Source organism: Cornus florida, unplaced genomic scaffold (assembly GCF_030987335.1).
Source record: "Cornus florida cultivar Cherokee Brave unplaced genomic scaffold, ASM3098733v1 CherokeeBrave_3.0.0_Hap2_Chr06, whole genome shotgun sequence".
Lineage (NCBI taxonomy): Eukaryota > Viridiplantae > Streptophyta > Magnoliopsida > Cornales > Cornaceae > Cornus > Cornus florida.
The window spans coordinates 40,806,090-40,822,957 of record NW_026775576.1 but is presented as its reverse complement, the minus strand read 5'-3'; the positions used below and the strand labels follow the sequence as shown (position 1 = coordinate 40,822,957).

Below are 16,868 nucleotides of genomic sequence, written 5' to 3'. Positions count from 1 at the left end.
AATTTGCATACTTGAGGCAGTTTTCTCCCAATGCTTGTTTGCAATATTGGTGTCTCTTTTGAAAGAATGAGCTTAATGTTTATGGGTATCATTTCTGGAAACCCTCACGAGACTTCACTCATGCACTAGGGGTAATCTAAGGGTTTAAAAGGCTTGTTGTATGTGCTAAGTGCAATCGTGTTCCCTACGAAAGTGGCGTTATCCATTTATTGTTTTCTAGATTCATACTTGTATAGTTGTTCATTTCATTCCTTTACTTTCTAGTTCATTGCTAGGGACTAACAATATTTAAGTTTGGGGGTGTGATGAGCGCTGAAAAGTGCGTATTTAAACCCCTTAAGCTTAGGCATTATAGTACCTTTACCTATCTTACTTTACCGTTTTAGATTGATTTCGTATTATTTCCATTTTCAGGCAGTTATCCCGAAAATAAGCTAACTCAGCCAAATAAGAGCTTAATTGAAGCAATTCTGGGATTAAACAAAGAAAGGAGCAAAGTGGAGAAAAAAGGAAGCAAATGAAGCTAAAGGTGGGAAGCAGCAAAGTTCGATCGATCCAACTTCAAGGTTTAATCGATCAAACACTGATCGATCTCAGCACTTCAAGATAGATCCAAGCCTTGACCCAAAGCAAAAAGTCCAAAGTTCGATTGATCCAACACCTTCCTTCGATCGATCGAACACTTTTGTTCTTATTCAAATGATTAATCTTATCCACAGCTGTACCCCTCACTAACCACTTTTGTCCTTTTCCCAAAAATATCTCGGATTTGTCTTTTCCTAAAAAGCTCAACCAGTTGGATCGATCCAGCCTAAGTTCGATGGATCTCAGCCAGTTCGATCGATCCAAGTCCAAGGTTCGATTGATCGAACTTCCTCCAGTGCAAAAAAGTTAAATTTCCAACTTGTTCAATCCGTCCTCTATCCAATCATTAAAGAATATTCTTTGCACGACCCCAACTCATTTTGTGTGTCACTTGACCTACCTATAAAAGGAATATAATGCACTTTTTTAGACATATACAATTCTAGGGTTTATTATCTTGGAGAGCAAGTTTAGAGGAGGAGGAGGCTAGAAACACCATTGGAGACTTTTCATTAACCAAGGAGCAAATTTCTTCCATGGAGTTAGCCCTTGAGGGTTGGAGCAACATCACCATAAGTGGCTAGACATCCTCTTGGGGCTAGAGTTAGCCCCAAGCATGCTTTCTATATCTTAATCTTGTGTATTATTGAGGAATTAGTGTTGTAATACATGTTTTGACACTTTTATATATATAGATCTTGTTTATTCAATGATTTATGTGGTTTAGTGCTTCCAATTGATCATTTCATTCTATCCATATGTCTATGTATGCTAGAATAGATGTTCAAGTGTTTGCCTCTATTTTTTATGTTATTGATGCATGTCTATGTGTATTAATGGTATAGTTTTAGAGATTGTCAAAATATTGTACTTAAAATAATGCTCTTGTGATTTTCTAGATGGTCCATGCTTATTTCTTGATGGATTATACCTCTCCCTTAGCTTAATTGGTTTAATTTCATGTCATTAGCTTAATTGTAGTGTAGTAGTAGCATAGTTGTTAGATGAGGGGACAATCCGTACTAGTTGTTTGATGTTCCATACTTTTGAATGCAAGTAGCATATGTCTCTAACCTTGTGGTGTATTTGACTTGTGAGCTTAATGAAAGGATTAATGACTTGCTAGATATGTTGTGCTTTTCACATGCTATTTAGACAATATATACTTAATTGCTAGATATATTGTGCTTTTCACATATTGATTAGCCAATGTATGCTTAATTGGTCACCCTTGCTAATTGAATCAACCAAACACACACACACACACACACCAATATTACAACACACATTACCCTCATTAGTCACTAGTTAGAGGTGTAGAAAAGCATTGCTTGGTGATGACCTCTAAACCCCAAGATCTCTCTCTCTCTCTTACTTACTCTTTATTGCATTCAATTATTTAGTTTAATTTGCTCTCTAGTTTAATCAACCAACCAACCATTTGTTTGATCACTCGACCTACTAACCCTAATTGCGATTCCACAACCAAGTACGACTCCAATCCCTTGGGACGATCCCTACTCACCCTTACTATATTTTTAGTGAAGGTAGTAGTGACTTTTATAAAAGTAAAACTCTTGGCCCTCGCCTTAATGCAGACTCTTTAAGCTTGATATGGTGTAGCGACCCTCAAAAGGACCGATCATTGCTGTTGGACGGGGAGTCGCAAAGCTAGATGATTACCAGCATGTTGGTGTTTGGAAGAACGATAGGGTGTGAGCCAGAGTCAAAGTTCAGTGTACTTTGTTTGAAGCATAGTGGATCGGTTTACTTTGGACTATACAGTCCACGAGATTTTTCCCATACAAACAGCTGATGTATTTTATCAACTGGGGTTTCTTCGCTAAAATCCTAGTGTCATCTCTAACTTTACTTTGCTTTATTTTATGTTGCATGATTTTGATTTATTAATTCCTAAAACAAAGAAAGTTGGTAAAGACACATATTTGTTTTAAAAGAATCAAAATTTTCTCAATATTCCACTGCGTACGACTCACAGTAACTTCCCTAACAAATGAAGGTGTCCCAAAATTGGGAGGCCTCTTGGCCCTGGAGGTAACCTCTTCCCATTCTTGTTATAATGTTATTCCTAAATGTATACGATATTGCTTGCAGAATATAAGCAGCTAGTGCAAACAATGCAAGCATTGTCCAAGTTGAAGCCACGGCCAACATGGTTAATTCTAGGAGAAAAGTATGTATTCAAAGCACGTAGAGGCATTGCTATTTAAGTACTGGAAAAGTTGAAACCTAACATATCTGGTCTTGGTCATGATAAAGGAAGTGACCAACTAAACGTGCCGTGTTTTGGTCACATATAGAAAATATTTGTCGTGTGCATGATTAGGATAATATGCAATAGATTGAGAATGCAACACATACCTCGCTATTATGTTAAAAACTTATGCAACACATGCACCACATGGATAAATGTGTAATGGGTGTTGGAATATGTCACATTCACGAACTAATGGTGGTCTCAATTGAGTAATGGGTGTTGGGTCTTGATGTAAGGTGTGGTGGGTGCATTGAAACATGGCAAGAGAGGATCAAATATTAATTATTGAAATTTACATTCAATGTACTTAAAAATTGTCTTGTTCTATTTTCTGAAAACGTTCATCATACATTTATTACATTTTTTTCAATATATATACAATATATCAATCAATTATTGATCATAATTGCTCAATGTGTGACACTTATAATTGCACAACTAAATGATTAATTTGTGAAATATGGAATTGTTTTAATATATATATTTTCATATAATTTAGTTCATTATACATTTATTACATTTTTCTGAATATATATACAATATATCAACCAATTATTGATCATAATTGCTCAATGTGTGACACTTATAATTGCACAACTAAACAATTAATTTGTGAAATATGGAATTGTTTTAATATATATTTTTAATATAATTTAGTTGATACGCTTTTGATAAAAATAGTTTGTATAAAATGAAACGATAAAACATAAATACTTTCAATTTTACTTTAGAAAAATAATTATTTTATTTATTTGTTTTTGTTCTCTCAAAGAATTTGAAAATGTACCTCAAGAGACCTGGACACTCTATTTTTCACTTTAAAAGAAGAGAACACACCACTAATGATATGTGGAAAAACAAATTAGAAGCACTTGTCTAACCTTCCAAAAAAAGAAGTAAAACAAATTCGAAGGAAATGCAATCATCATCACCCTAGCCAAATGAAAGAGTAACACAACTGATATAGTTACAAATACACATTGTTTCTTCAAGAAATATATATACATATACAGAGGGGGAGAATTAAACTAGTAAAGAGACAAAAGCGATAAGCCTTAAAAAAAGAAAAAAGAAAAGTAAGAGAAGCGGATCAAAGATCATTAGACTAAACCTAAGAACATAGATTATTTAGAATAAGACATGTATGCTTGATCAATATGCCGTTGAAACGTGTTTATTCCTCCTTTTCATTACTGTTCTTCTTTTCTCTCTTTGATCTCTTATAAGAAGAAAAAAAAATTAAATTTTGAATTTCGAGTTACGTTTGAAAACACGGAATGAATTCAAAATTTTGAAATTGGTGAAAATTTCATTCCCCAATACAAAAGTCAAGATTGCACTCCAACCACAACATAAAGTTTTTTTTTTTTTTTTTTTTTTTTTTGCATGCGAACTAACAATCTTGTACATGATGGGACCATATTTTTTGGCTAGCCTATGAAGATCTTGGTGAGGTAACTTCCCAAACAAATGAAGGTGTCCCGAAATTGGGAGGCTTCTTGGCCCAGGAGGTAATGGCCCAGGAGGTAATTTCTTCCCATTCTTGTTATTCCAAAATGTATACGGTATTGCTTGCAGAATATAAGCAGCTAGTGCAAACAATGCAAGCATTGTCCAAGTTGAAGCCATGGCCAACATGGTTAATTATATGAGAAAAGTAAGCATTCACAGCATGTAGAGACAGTGCAATTTAACTAATGGAAAAGTTGGAACCTAACATATCTTGTCTTTGTCGTGATAAAGGCAGTGACCAACTAAACGTGTTGTGTTTTGGTCACACATAGATATTATTTGTCGTGTTCATGATTAGGTTTAAGCTTTTTTGTTTTTTTTTTCTTTTTCCGATAACTAAGTGGATGGCTTGTTCCCGCTTGATAGATAATATTCACGAACCACAGTACATCAAATACATTGCGTTGGGAATGCAACACATACCGCACTATTATATTAAAAATGCAATAGCATCACATTCACGAACTAACGGTGGTCTCAAGTGTGTAATGGGTGTTGGGTCTTGATGTAAGGTATCATGGTGCATTGAAACGATGGCAAGTGAGGATCCTCTCTTTACACATGAAGAACTGTTATGAAGTCAGTTATTTACTTTATAAACAGTAACAAGATAATATTTTTAAACTAAAAAATTAAATACAAAAATTTTGAATATTAATTATTGAAATTTCCATTCAATATAAATTTCAATATACTTAAAAAGTGTCGATCTTTGACGAGTTTTTATATTTTGGAAGCGTTAAATCATACATTTATTACATATTTCTCAATATATATATACAATAAATCAACCAATTATTAATTTATCATAATTGCTCAACGTGTGACAATTATAATTGCACAACTAAATGATTAATTTGTGAAATATGGAACTGTTTTAATGATGGAGAAAAAATTTAGGTATATATTTTCATATAATTTAGTTGATACACTTTTGAGAAAATAGTTTATATAGGATGAAAACATATAACATAAATACTTTCGATTTTACTTTAGAAAGACAGTTTATGTTATTAATTTATTTTTGTCATGGTAAAGAATTTGGAGATGCCTTTATTAAATATTTCCTAATATATATTATACCAATTGTATTTACTAGCAATCCCTCATATCAAGGGAATTTACTGTCAATCCCTCGTATCAAGAGATATGATGCTATAAGAGTGTATATATATATATGTTCATTGCACATAATAGAATATACCGAATTCCTCTGACTTTATAATTTTCTTATGGTATCAGAGCGACAACACTCTTGGTAATCTATATCGTTTGCTCATTTCGGCAAACCTATACTAATTTCGCTATTTTTTTGTCTATTCCAACAAGAGAATCAACAAGCCATGATAGAATCATCTATGGCAGGGAAGGATAATACATCGATTGGATCTAAGCATGAAGATCCAAATAATCCTTTGTATCTCCATCACTCTGACCATCCAGGAGTAGTCTTAGTAACTCAACCATTAACCGAAGGCAATTATAGTACGCGGAGTCGTGCTATGGTTATACCTTTGAGTGCTAAGAATAAGATCGGTTTCATTGACGGATTTATCCCAAAGCCGAGCGACTCTTCAATAGCTGAGTTACAACAATAGATTTGCTGTAACAATATGGTGAAATCATGGTTGCTTAGTTCTCTTTCACCGGATATACATCAAAGTGTGATCTATGGTGATCTCGCATATGACATTTGGGTAGACCTGAAGGAACGTTTTTCACAGGTCAATAATCCCCATGTGTTCCAGATTGAGCGAAGTATTCACGAATTGCTACAAGGCACCATGTCTGTGGTGACTTATTTTACCAAATTGAAGGGCCTTTAGGATGAACTATTTGTTTTATGCCCCATTCCTGCATGCTCTTGTGGTTCCATAAAGGAGATCCAACAATATCAACAACGTCAGAAAACCATGAAGTTCCATATAGGTCTCAATGACTCATACCATGCGATTCATGGACAGATTCTTTTAATTGATCCATTACCTTCTGTTAACCGAGCATACTCTTTGGTGCTTCAAGAAGAATGACAACGAGAAGTATCCTCTCACAAGCCTAAAATCCCAGAAGCAGCTACTCTTGCAACGAGAGGAAACTTTGGTGGTCGAGAAAAAGATGATTATACAAACTTCAGAAAGAAGAAAGTTGGCAAAGAAAGTCCAAAGTGTGATCATTGTAGATGGGTGGGTCATACAATGGAGAAATGTTTTAAGCTTCATGGATATCCTCCGGGCCACTGACTCCACAAAGAAAATTTCAAGGCTACTGCTAATCAAATCTCATTAGTTGCAAGGCAAGAGCTATCAAATGGATTTATTTTCACCCCAGAATAATGCCTACAACTCCTCACTTTTCTCAATAATGCCAATAAAGCAACTCCCATGGCACATCATGTAGGTAACACATCCACAATGTCCTATCTGTCAGGTAAATCACTTTGTCTCACTTTATGTCTTGAACAAACTCCATGGATTCTTGATAGTGGAGTAACAGACTATATGGTCCGTTTCCCAACTTGTTTTACTTCTTCTTTTCTAGTAAAAGGCCAAACTGTTAAATTACCTAATGGGACCTTAGCTCCTGTAACACATATTGGTTCCATCATTTTTTCTCCTCATTTAACATTAACAAATGTCATGTGTGTTCCATCTTTCCATTTTAATCTGATTTCAATTAGTAAACTTTCTAAAAACTCAAATTGTTCAATAACATTTTCCTTTGATTCTTGCACAATACAGGACCAATACTTGAGGAAGATGATTGGGATGAGATCTGAGTGGGATAGCCTATACTATTTAGTAACCCTAGGGGGAGCCATATGCAAATCAGCCAAATCTTTGTCTTCTCAATTATGGCTTCGTCATTTGGGGCATTTATCTAATAAAGCTTTACATTTTCTTTCAAATAATGTTTCCAAAATTAAAACCTATAATGTTGAATTTTGTTCCATTTATCCTTTAGCAAAGCAGACAAGACTTAAATTTCCTTTAAGTTTTATCTCAACCAAAAATTCTTTTGAATTATTACATGTTGATATTTGGGGAGGGTATAAAACACTGTCAATCTCAGGGGCTCGTTATTTTCTTACTATAATGTGTAATGACCTGGTCATTTTCTTTTCTTTTATTTTTCCTTAAATTTTACGGATAATTTTTTTTTTGTTGTCTTTTCTATTCTATGTTTGGTTTCTCGTCACTTAGTGTCGTCTCGAGTGCTTGAAAATGGTTTCTGAGACTCTTTCCTTTGGATTAATAACTTTCTTTAAAAACTGAGTCATTTTCGTATTTTTCATTTTTTGACATTATTCACTTTTCGTCCTTTTCCCTATTTTGTCTTTTCCCCGTTTGTCAGTTTTTGGCACAACCTCACTTTCCGTGCTCAGACTTGGTTTTTAACTTCACGTATCTTCATTCTAAGTGATTTTCATGAAATACGCATCTTTACTTTTGCAGTAAAGTACTCTGGTTGCTCTCGGTGTCCATAGGAGTATGGATGCATAGTTTTTCAGAATCTTTTTCTTTTCTTGGGGTGTTTTTCATAAATATCTTTTCAAGATATTTTATTTCAGGAGTTTTTAAGAAAATATTTTTGGAAGATATTTTCATTAGTGTAGTTTTCACTTTTTAGACATGCCATTGTGTAATAAATAAAAGTTATTGCAAAAATGCCCCGTTTTGAGCCAGGATCCTAGCTCGTACGGGATTCATTTTCACATTTCGTCGAGTTGTGTGCTCTTAGAATTTCCTTCTGATCGTTTTTCTCCAGTTTCAGGGCTTCTAGCCCCGGTTGCCGCCGAACTTGTTCGGGGCATATATCTCTACTCGGGACTCGGTATTCAACGTTGTTTCTTGCGTTGTTCATATTTTCTTATTTCGGTTCTTTTTCGCTCATGAATTTTTGCCATTTGAGCGCGTCTACTCAAATTTCACTTTTGTGGACCTGGCATGGCCCTTTCAGGGCACTTTTAGGGTTTTCCAATAAATAAGGGGTTATAAAATTAAAAAGTCATCTTCCTCTCTTCATGCACGACCAGAAGCTGCCATGGCAGCCCAAGGGTGGCTGCCACCCTTTTTCTCTCAATTAAACCTTCTTCCCTTTGTTAAAAAGTCATAGTGTATTTACGTTTTGTGTTTGTCTTGACTATGCGCATCTTTTCCCCTTATTAGAACCCGTTTTTGGCCAATTTTTTAGTTCAAGTTTGAGGTCAAGTTAGGATTTTGGTAGGTCCTCTTTGGAGTTTAATGTTCACGACATTGTCCCCAACAAAACCCCGAAATATTGTCTGGTGGAGCCGTTTTATTTTGGTGGCTTTTGAGATTTTCATCTCAAATTGAGGTAGGGGATGTTATAGGTTATTATTTTTGTCGTCTTGCATGCTATTGATGCTTATACAACTTGTTTGCATGCTTTTGTTCACAATCTAAAATTTAATTTAATTATTTTCTATATTTAAGATTTAATTTTCATGATGATATTTAACTTAGAATTAAATTGTGGCATGCTACTAAATTAGGCTTTAGTATGTTTGTTAATATATATTAAATTGGGATTATTCGAATAAAGATTGCAACTTTTATTTAATATTTTTCTTTTGTGAAAGATTAAATCACATGGTTGTAACTTGCATGAAATAAACTTGTGACATGATATTATAATAGACCTTGGCATGTTCCCTAACATATGTTAATTTTAGAGCATTTGGATAAGTTTAAAAATCTAGAGATTTTCATTAAAAGAATTAATTAAAATCTATTTAATGGTTCCATTGGCTTAATTAAGTTTTTAACTTAATATTTAAAATGACTAAGATTTGTTTACTAACATATATTAATTTGGAACCATTTGAAGTTGCTTTAGAAGTTAGAGATTTAATTATCATGATTTAATTAAATCTACTTTGTTGTTCCATTGGCTTAAATAAGATTTTGCATGGATGTATGTAATGACCATGCAATGTTGTTTAATATGTGTTAATTAGGAGTCATTTGATTAAGATTTGAAACTTAGAGAAATTAATTAGTTTATTTAATAAATTTCTGTTTCTATAGCGTTAATGATTTAATCATGCGTTTGAAATTGGTTATATGTTGAAATCATGATTTTGGACTTGTATTAGATTCATGAGTTTATGTTTTCAATGTTGAAATATATTGTTATATCATGTAATGAATCGCACACTGAAGATTCGACATTTGTCATGCCATAGTAGTTGTGGACTTAGTGCATGTATTGTATGTGTTTCCAAATTTGGTTGTGGTTGGTAAGTAGTTAATTATCTTGTATATTGCTGTTGATATATACGTTATTGCATAACTTCTTGATTTTTGAAACTCGGGGATGTTATTATTTGACTACGGCTAGGACATGGTTTTAGTACGGGGGATTATCCCTCTACAATCTAGTGTGCACATAGGGAGGTTACCCATGGGCTAGTAACCCTAAAATAACTATGGTATCGGTCTGATCTGATGTGATGTCCAAATATCCACTTTGTTTGATTTCGCATTTCGTTTCAAGTTGATAACTAGATGATATCGTAACTTATTGTTCTTTAATTGATTTCTCGTTTTGAGTTTCAAGATGTTAACTTTGAGAAATCATGCTTTATGCGTTGTATTAGAAGTTCCAATATTGGTTAAATTGCATCGATATTGTGATTAGTGTTTTGATGTTCAAATGTAGCTTAGGAACGATCTTATAGATTCATTTAAAATGTAGACGTTAGGTGACATGTTCCACTTATGTTGTTTTCGTGTTTTAGATTTCAAGTTGAAGACTTTGAGAATCTATATCTTGATATTTTGTTTAATATGTTTCCATGATTATTTGAGTTGCATGAATGACATGATTATGCTAGAAATGGTCTAAAGTATCTTAGGATGATTCCTTAGACTCATTGAAACATAGACGCTAGGTGGCATGACCCACTTTAGTTGTTTTCGTATCTTAAGTTGCAAGTTGATACTTTTGAGAACCTATATCTTGTTGCTTTGTATAATATGTTTCTCTATTGTTTAAATTGCATGAATGATGTGATTTATACTATAAAAGATCCAAGGTAGCTTAGGATGTTCCCTGAGTCTCATCTTGACATAGACGTTAGGTAGCATGAGCCTCTTTAATATATTTCACCTTAAGGTGATATAATTGTAAAATGCTAGGTCGATGCATGGTCATCTCCTACGAGTAGCTTTATGTTACTCACCCACGTAGTAGAGACATTTTTTAGGTACAGGGACCTTGATTTGGGATGCACACTAAGCCATAGAAGTTTCGTAGACCTGAAGTATCATTTTTATGAAAATGTTGGCTTGAAATCCTATTTGTAGTTTTGTATGTCAAAACTTGTATCTTTGATTCCATATATGTAACGTGTACATAAGTGCACCTTTTATGATATATTTGATATGTATGAGATGAGACCGGAGGCTAATGACTATTATTTTGTATCCTATGTAAGTTTTGACTTTAAGAAATATTATGAAAATATTGAAAATGACAAGTCATTGCTTCACCATATTTGCATCGGGTGATAGGGTCTCATTAATCATGTATGAAGTGTGGCCAAAGGTTAAACGGTAATTTGAAACTATTTCATATTTTTGGATTTCAAATTTTCCATTTTGAGTTCATTTTCGCCATTTTTGGTCGTCGAGGGGTCGAATTTTGCATCGGCCATTTTTGAGAGCCACGAACCATTCCTGCATGCTTAAAAACACTAAATACATTTGCGTGCATAATTATTTTAGCCTCAAAATGCATTGAGGGTCAAATGAACACTTGGTGTAAAGTTACATTTTCCTTGTTTTTGGCCTAAATTGATTAGGGGCATTCTGGGCATTTCATAGTGCATTTTTTTTCCTCTTTCAACATGGTCAGGTAGAAAACGTGATTTTAGGGGGAGTTTCTTCTTCGTGTTTTTCCAGAAAATATTGTCTTGGCATCGAAAATCCCTTACAAAGTTCAGTTTTCTGCTATGCATGTAGCAGCTTTTTAACCCTCTTTGCTTAAACTGGTCTTCGGGCATTTTGGGAATTTCCTTCGAGAAATAAATTCCAATCTTCACATGGTCACTTAGAAAACATGATTTTTTTTTTTTGGGTGGGGGGGGGGGGGGGGGGGAAGGGGGGTTTCTTCTTCGCATTTTTTCAAAAAATGTCATCTCGGACCTGAAACCCTGTGTCAAAATCTGATTTCCTATGCGCACTTGAACTATTTCAAAAGTCTGTTGTAAGGGCATTTTGGGGATTTCACGTCAAAAATAAAATTTTCATTTGACATGGTCAGCTTGGAAAAATTATTTTAAGGGGGGTTTCTTCTTCGTGTTTTTCCAGAAAACATCATTTAGTACCTCAAAGCAGCGCACTAACTTTAGCATTTTGCCTAGGTTACTATTCATTGCTGTCAAAACACTATTCACGGTCTCGGCGATTTCAAAACTTTGTTTTGACCTTTTTCTTCCATCCGGACTCCGAATCAAGTGATTCTTGAGTCTAACTTGATTAATGTTTCACTGTCTTTCCAATGGTGTGGTCAGTAGCTCACAGATCTTGCTAAAAGTTATTATTTTGCCATTGGGGCTAAACTTGTCTGGTTTTTTTTTTTTTTTTTTTTTTTTTTTAAATTTCTTCCGCTATGCTTTCTTATGAGTTTCGTGACTTCATAGGAAGTTACGGATGTGTCTTGGGATTGATGTACATTTCCAGAGACGTTGCTTCCATGTAAAAGACTATTTTGCCCTTGGGGGCTTATTTGTCCTTTTTCTAATCTTTTCTTCCGCGTCGATTCTCGTGGAGTTCCGTGGCCTTATGAAAGGTCACTTTGGTATCATATGGATATTGTATATCCCTAGAGACTTGTTTTCTGTTTTCGCTTCTGCATTTTGAATCCATTATCGAGTCAAATTACGGTTCATCACAGGACACACTGGCTTGAAAAATCAAGGCCGTCACAAATGGTATTAGAGCTCCTAGGTTTGAATACCTTGGACGAGGGTTTTGGGTGAATATCACATTTTTGTTGCTATGTTATACGTGTGTATATGCTATTTGTTAACGTATTTCGGTATTATAACGTGTTTATGTGTTTCTTGATAACACGTTTAGTATGACATGTCTCTATACTTATATGCTTATATGTTAAAAGCATCCTTGTTTGACATGTACGCTTATTTGTTTGAGTGCTTAATTGTTTAAACAGCTTTCTTTGTTTGCTTTAGCATGACCGTATGTTGCATACCCTATCTTGCTTTGTGTTTGGTACATTCATAGTGTGAGTTGCATTCGATCATAATAACTCGTGTTATTTTTTATCTCGATTCCTTTCCACGCATATAGCGTCACAGTCTTGACTCGCAGAGAGTCTTCTTGTTAGGGCTCAGGTTAGCGTAAGGTTGTAGTATTCGTCTGGCGAGATGAGACGTAGGCCACGGAGGCACCGTTTCATCTCATTTTCTTTTATCTTTTTGTGATGTGGTCATGGTGGCATTGGAGGTGTCGGTGTCATCTCTTAGGACTTCATAGTGGTCTTGACGTCATGATGTCATTGAGGTCTTTGTTTCTAGCGTCATGGGACGATGAGTCAGGACTTACTCAAATCCTTCCTTAAGGAGTTGGGAAGTTTCCTTGTGAGCCTCAGGGCGAGGTTCTCGTGTCTTGTTTTCTTAGGGCGATGGTTTCAGGATTTGGATGGGTGTGTTGACCTAGGATCCTTCTTGTGTTGCCTTGGTTAGCTCTTACGAGCTACGGTTGGGATGTGAGTGGATTCGTGTAATTAATTACATTGGTGCAATTAATTAATCTCCCTTGTCATTGGAGACTTGGGGGGGCATTGTGTTAGGGTTCTGGTAGAATCCTATAGAGTTCCTATCGAGCTCATTGACATCTTCGTTTGGGGGTTTCCTTGTTGATGTCTTGTAACGGTTAGCCTTGGGGCTTTCCATTTCGTTGTTGCCTTGTTTCGTGTAGTGTTGGGATTCTATTAAGGTATAAGTTGGTCTTGGGAAAGACGTGCTGACTCTATGTTTAGGAGACCTTAGTGGTTATTAGGGGGAATGATTCCTTTCCCCGTAGTGAGAGATTGGACTCATCTAGGTTTTGTGCTACATTTTCTGAGAGGTTGTTCCTTTTGAGAGGCATTCTATTCATTTCTTTTGATTTTACGAACTTGCCATTTGTATGATCCCTTTTACATGTTTATGAGCCCCATTGTTTTTAAGCATGCCTTGGAAACATGTTTAGGATTTTTGACTATATGGTAGTTGTATGAAGATGTGGATGATACATTTTCATATACTGTATCTGCTTACTATGCTAGTGCCGTTGGTGGTGTATAACGTTTTGCTATTTATTTGACCTCTATGTGATAGATGGTTTATTTGGTTTGTTTGGTTTACCTTATGTGTACTGTGTGTTTAATACTAAGGTATTATTTGATTTATGTCATTTAAATTTGTGAGTATATATTATGCGAGTATTTGGTTTATACTGTTTCATCTTTCCTGCACTTATGTTAGGGTTTGTGACCTTGGTTGTCGGGATTGTCAAGTGTGAGCTACGTAGTAGACTTGTGTTTTGAGGTTTTAGTTGTCCAGTATAGGGATTTTGACCCAGTATTTTGCCTTCTGTATTTAGCCTTGCGGTAGGTCTACTTCAAATCTGTGCTTAGGTTTTTGGTTTTGTGTGTCCGATCCATTGGCTTGAGGGCACAGCCTTGTCAGGCTGTGGATTTGGGACTGGTGTTGTTTTTGTGGTGTTTTCAGATATGGGGGTCTTTAGTTACGCCAGCGTTAAGGCCTTAAGCGTAACGGTGCCAGTGACATTTTTGTTAAAGCTTTGGGATTAGCTACCCCAACTCTCGCGAATGCCTGGTTCCCGTAGTGCTTTTGGTAATGATCATTTTCGACATTGATGTCATTTATATCGAAAAGTTTCTTTCTGAGTTGATCGATTGGGGGCATGTTATGAACTAGTACCTTATACTGTCATGCTACTTTACTGATGAGTAAGTGTGGGCGGGTTTTAGTTATTATTCGTACTACCATGTCATTCTTAGCTATCTGTTTTGATCCGACTTGTCGTTGTCTTGGGATTCTTTCGGTTATTAACATTGAGTTAATATACTGATTCGTTCGGGAAGTGTCACCCAATTCTGGGTTTTTGTATTCTTTCGGGTAACCTTTAGGCTTTTGGAGTTGTCCTTTAGCACCTTATGGTTTGTCCTTTGGTTTAATCTTGTTCGGTTCTCTTTTTTCTGTTTCTAATTTTGGGGATGAAATCCTTTAAGGAGAGTAGGTTGTAATGACCCGGTCATTTTCTTTTCTTTCCTTTTTCCTTAAATTTTATGGATAAATTTTTTTCATTGTCTTTTCTATTCTGTGTTTGGTTTCTCATCACTTGGTGTCATCTCGAGTACTCGGAAATGGTTTCTGAGACTCTTTTCGTTGGATTGACAACTTCCTTTAAGGACCAAGTCATCTTCGTATTTTTCATTTTTTGATACTATTCACTTTTCGTTCTTTTCCCTACTTTGTCTTTTCCCCATTTGTTACTTTTTGGCACAACCTCACTTTCCGTACTCGGAGTTGGTTTTTGACTTCACGTATCTTCATTCTAAGTGGTTTTCATGAAATACGTATCTTTACTTTTACAGTAAAGTATTCTGGTTGCTCCCGGTATCCATAGGGGTATGGATGCATAGTTTTTCAGAATCTTTTTCTTTTCTTGGGGTGTTTTTCATAAATATCTTTTCAAGATATTTTATTTCAGGGGTTTTTAAGGAAATATTTTTGGAAGATATTTTCATTCTGGGTCATTAGTACGATTTTTACTTTTTGGATGGGCTATTATGCAATTAATGAAAGTTATTGCAAAAAATGCCTCGTTTTGAGCCTAGATCCTCGTACGGGATTCATTTTCACATTTCGTCGAGTTGTGTGCTCTTAGAATTTCCTTCTGGTCATTTTTCTCCAGTTTCAGGGTTTCTGAGATTGTCGCCGAACTTATTTAGGGCATATCTCTCTACTCGAGACTCAATTTTCAACGTCGTTTCTTCCATTGTTTATATTTTCTTATTTCAATTCTTTTTCGTTCACGGAGTTTTGCTGTTTGAGAGCTTCTGCTCAAATTTCACTTTTCCGGACCCGGCATGGCCTTTTCGGGGCACTTTTAGGGTTTTCCTATAAATAGGGGGTTATAAAATTAAAAAGTCATCTTCCCCTCTCTTCATGCACGACCAGAAGCTGCAATGGCAGCCCAAAAGGGGCTGCCACCCTTCTTCTCTCAATTAAACCTTCTTCCCTTTGTTAAAAAGTTATAGTGCCTTTGCGTTTTGTATGTGTCTTGACTACGCGCATTTTTCCCCCTTATTAGAACCCTTTTTTGGCCAATTTTTGAGTTCGGGTTTCAAGTTAAGTTAGGATTTTGGTAGATCCTCTTTGGAGATTAATGTTCACGACGTTGTCCCCAACAAAACCCCGAATTATTGTCGGATTCGGAGCCGTTTTATTTTGGTGGCTTTTGAGATTTTCATCTCAAATTGAGGTAGGGGATGTTATAGGTTATTATTTTTGTTATCTTGCATGCTATTGATGCTTATAAAACTTGTATGCATGCTTTTGTTCATAATCTAGAATTTAATTTAATTATTTTCTTTGTTTAAGATTTAATTCTCATGATGATATTCAACTTAAAATTAAATTGTGGCATGCTAGTAAATTAGGCTTTGGTATGTTTGTTAATATATATTAAATTGGGATTATTCGAATAAAGATTGCAACTTTTATTTAATAATTTTCTTTTGTGAAAGATTAAATCACATGGTTGTAACTTGTATGAAATAAACTTGTGATGTGATATTACAATAGGCCTTGGCATGTTCCCTAACATATGTTAATTTGAGAGCATTTGGATAAGTTTAAAAATGTAGAGATTTTCATTAAAAGAATTAATTAAAATCTATTTAATGGTTCCATTGGCTTAATTAAGTTTTTAACTTGATATTTGAAATGACTAGGACTTGTTTACTACCATATATTAATTTGGGATCATTTGAAGTTGCTTTAGAAGTTAGAGATTTAATTATCATGATTTAATTAAATCTACTTTGTTGTTCCATTGGCTTAATTAAGATTTTGCATGGATGTATGTAATGACCATGCAATGTTGTTTAACATGTATTAATTAGGGGTTATTTGATTGAGATTTGAAACTTACAGAAATTAATTAGTTTATTTAATAAATTTCCGTTTCTATAGCTTTAACGATTTAATCATATGTTTGAAATTGGTTATATGTTTAAATCATGATTTTGGACTTGTATTAGATTCATGAGTTTATATTTTCAATGTTGAAATATATTATTATAGCATGTAATGTATCGCACATTGAAGATTCGACATTTGTCATGCTATAGTAGTTGTGGACTTAGCGCATGTATTGTATGTGTTTCCAAATTTGGTTATGGTTGGTAGGTAGTTGATTATCTTGTATATTCC

At 34.8% G+C, this 16,868-nt stretch overlaps 1 pseudogene; it reads right to left on the bottom strand.

The window, feature by feature from the left end:
- Positions 1 to 4,805, bottom strand: part of LOC132313976 (cytochrome P450 71AU50-like) — a 69,103-nt pseudogene extending 64,298 nt beyond the window's left edge.
- Between the last annotated feature and the right edge of the window lie 12,063 nt (positions 4,806 to 16,868).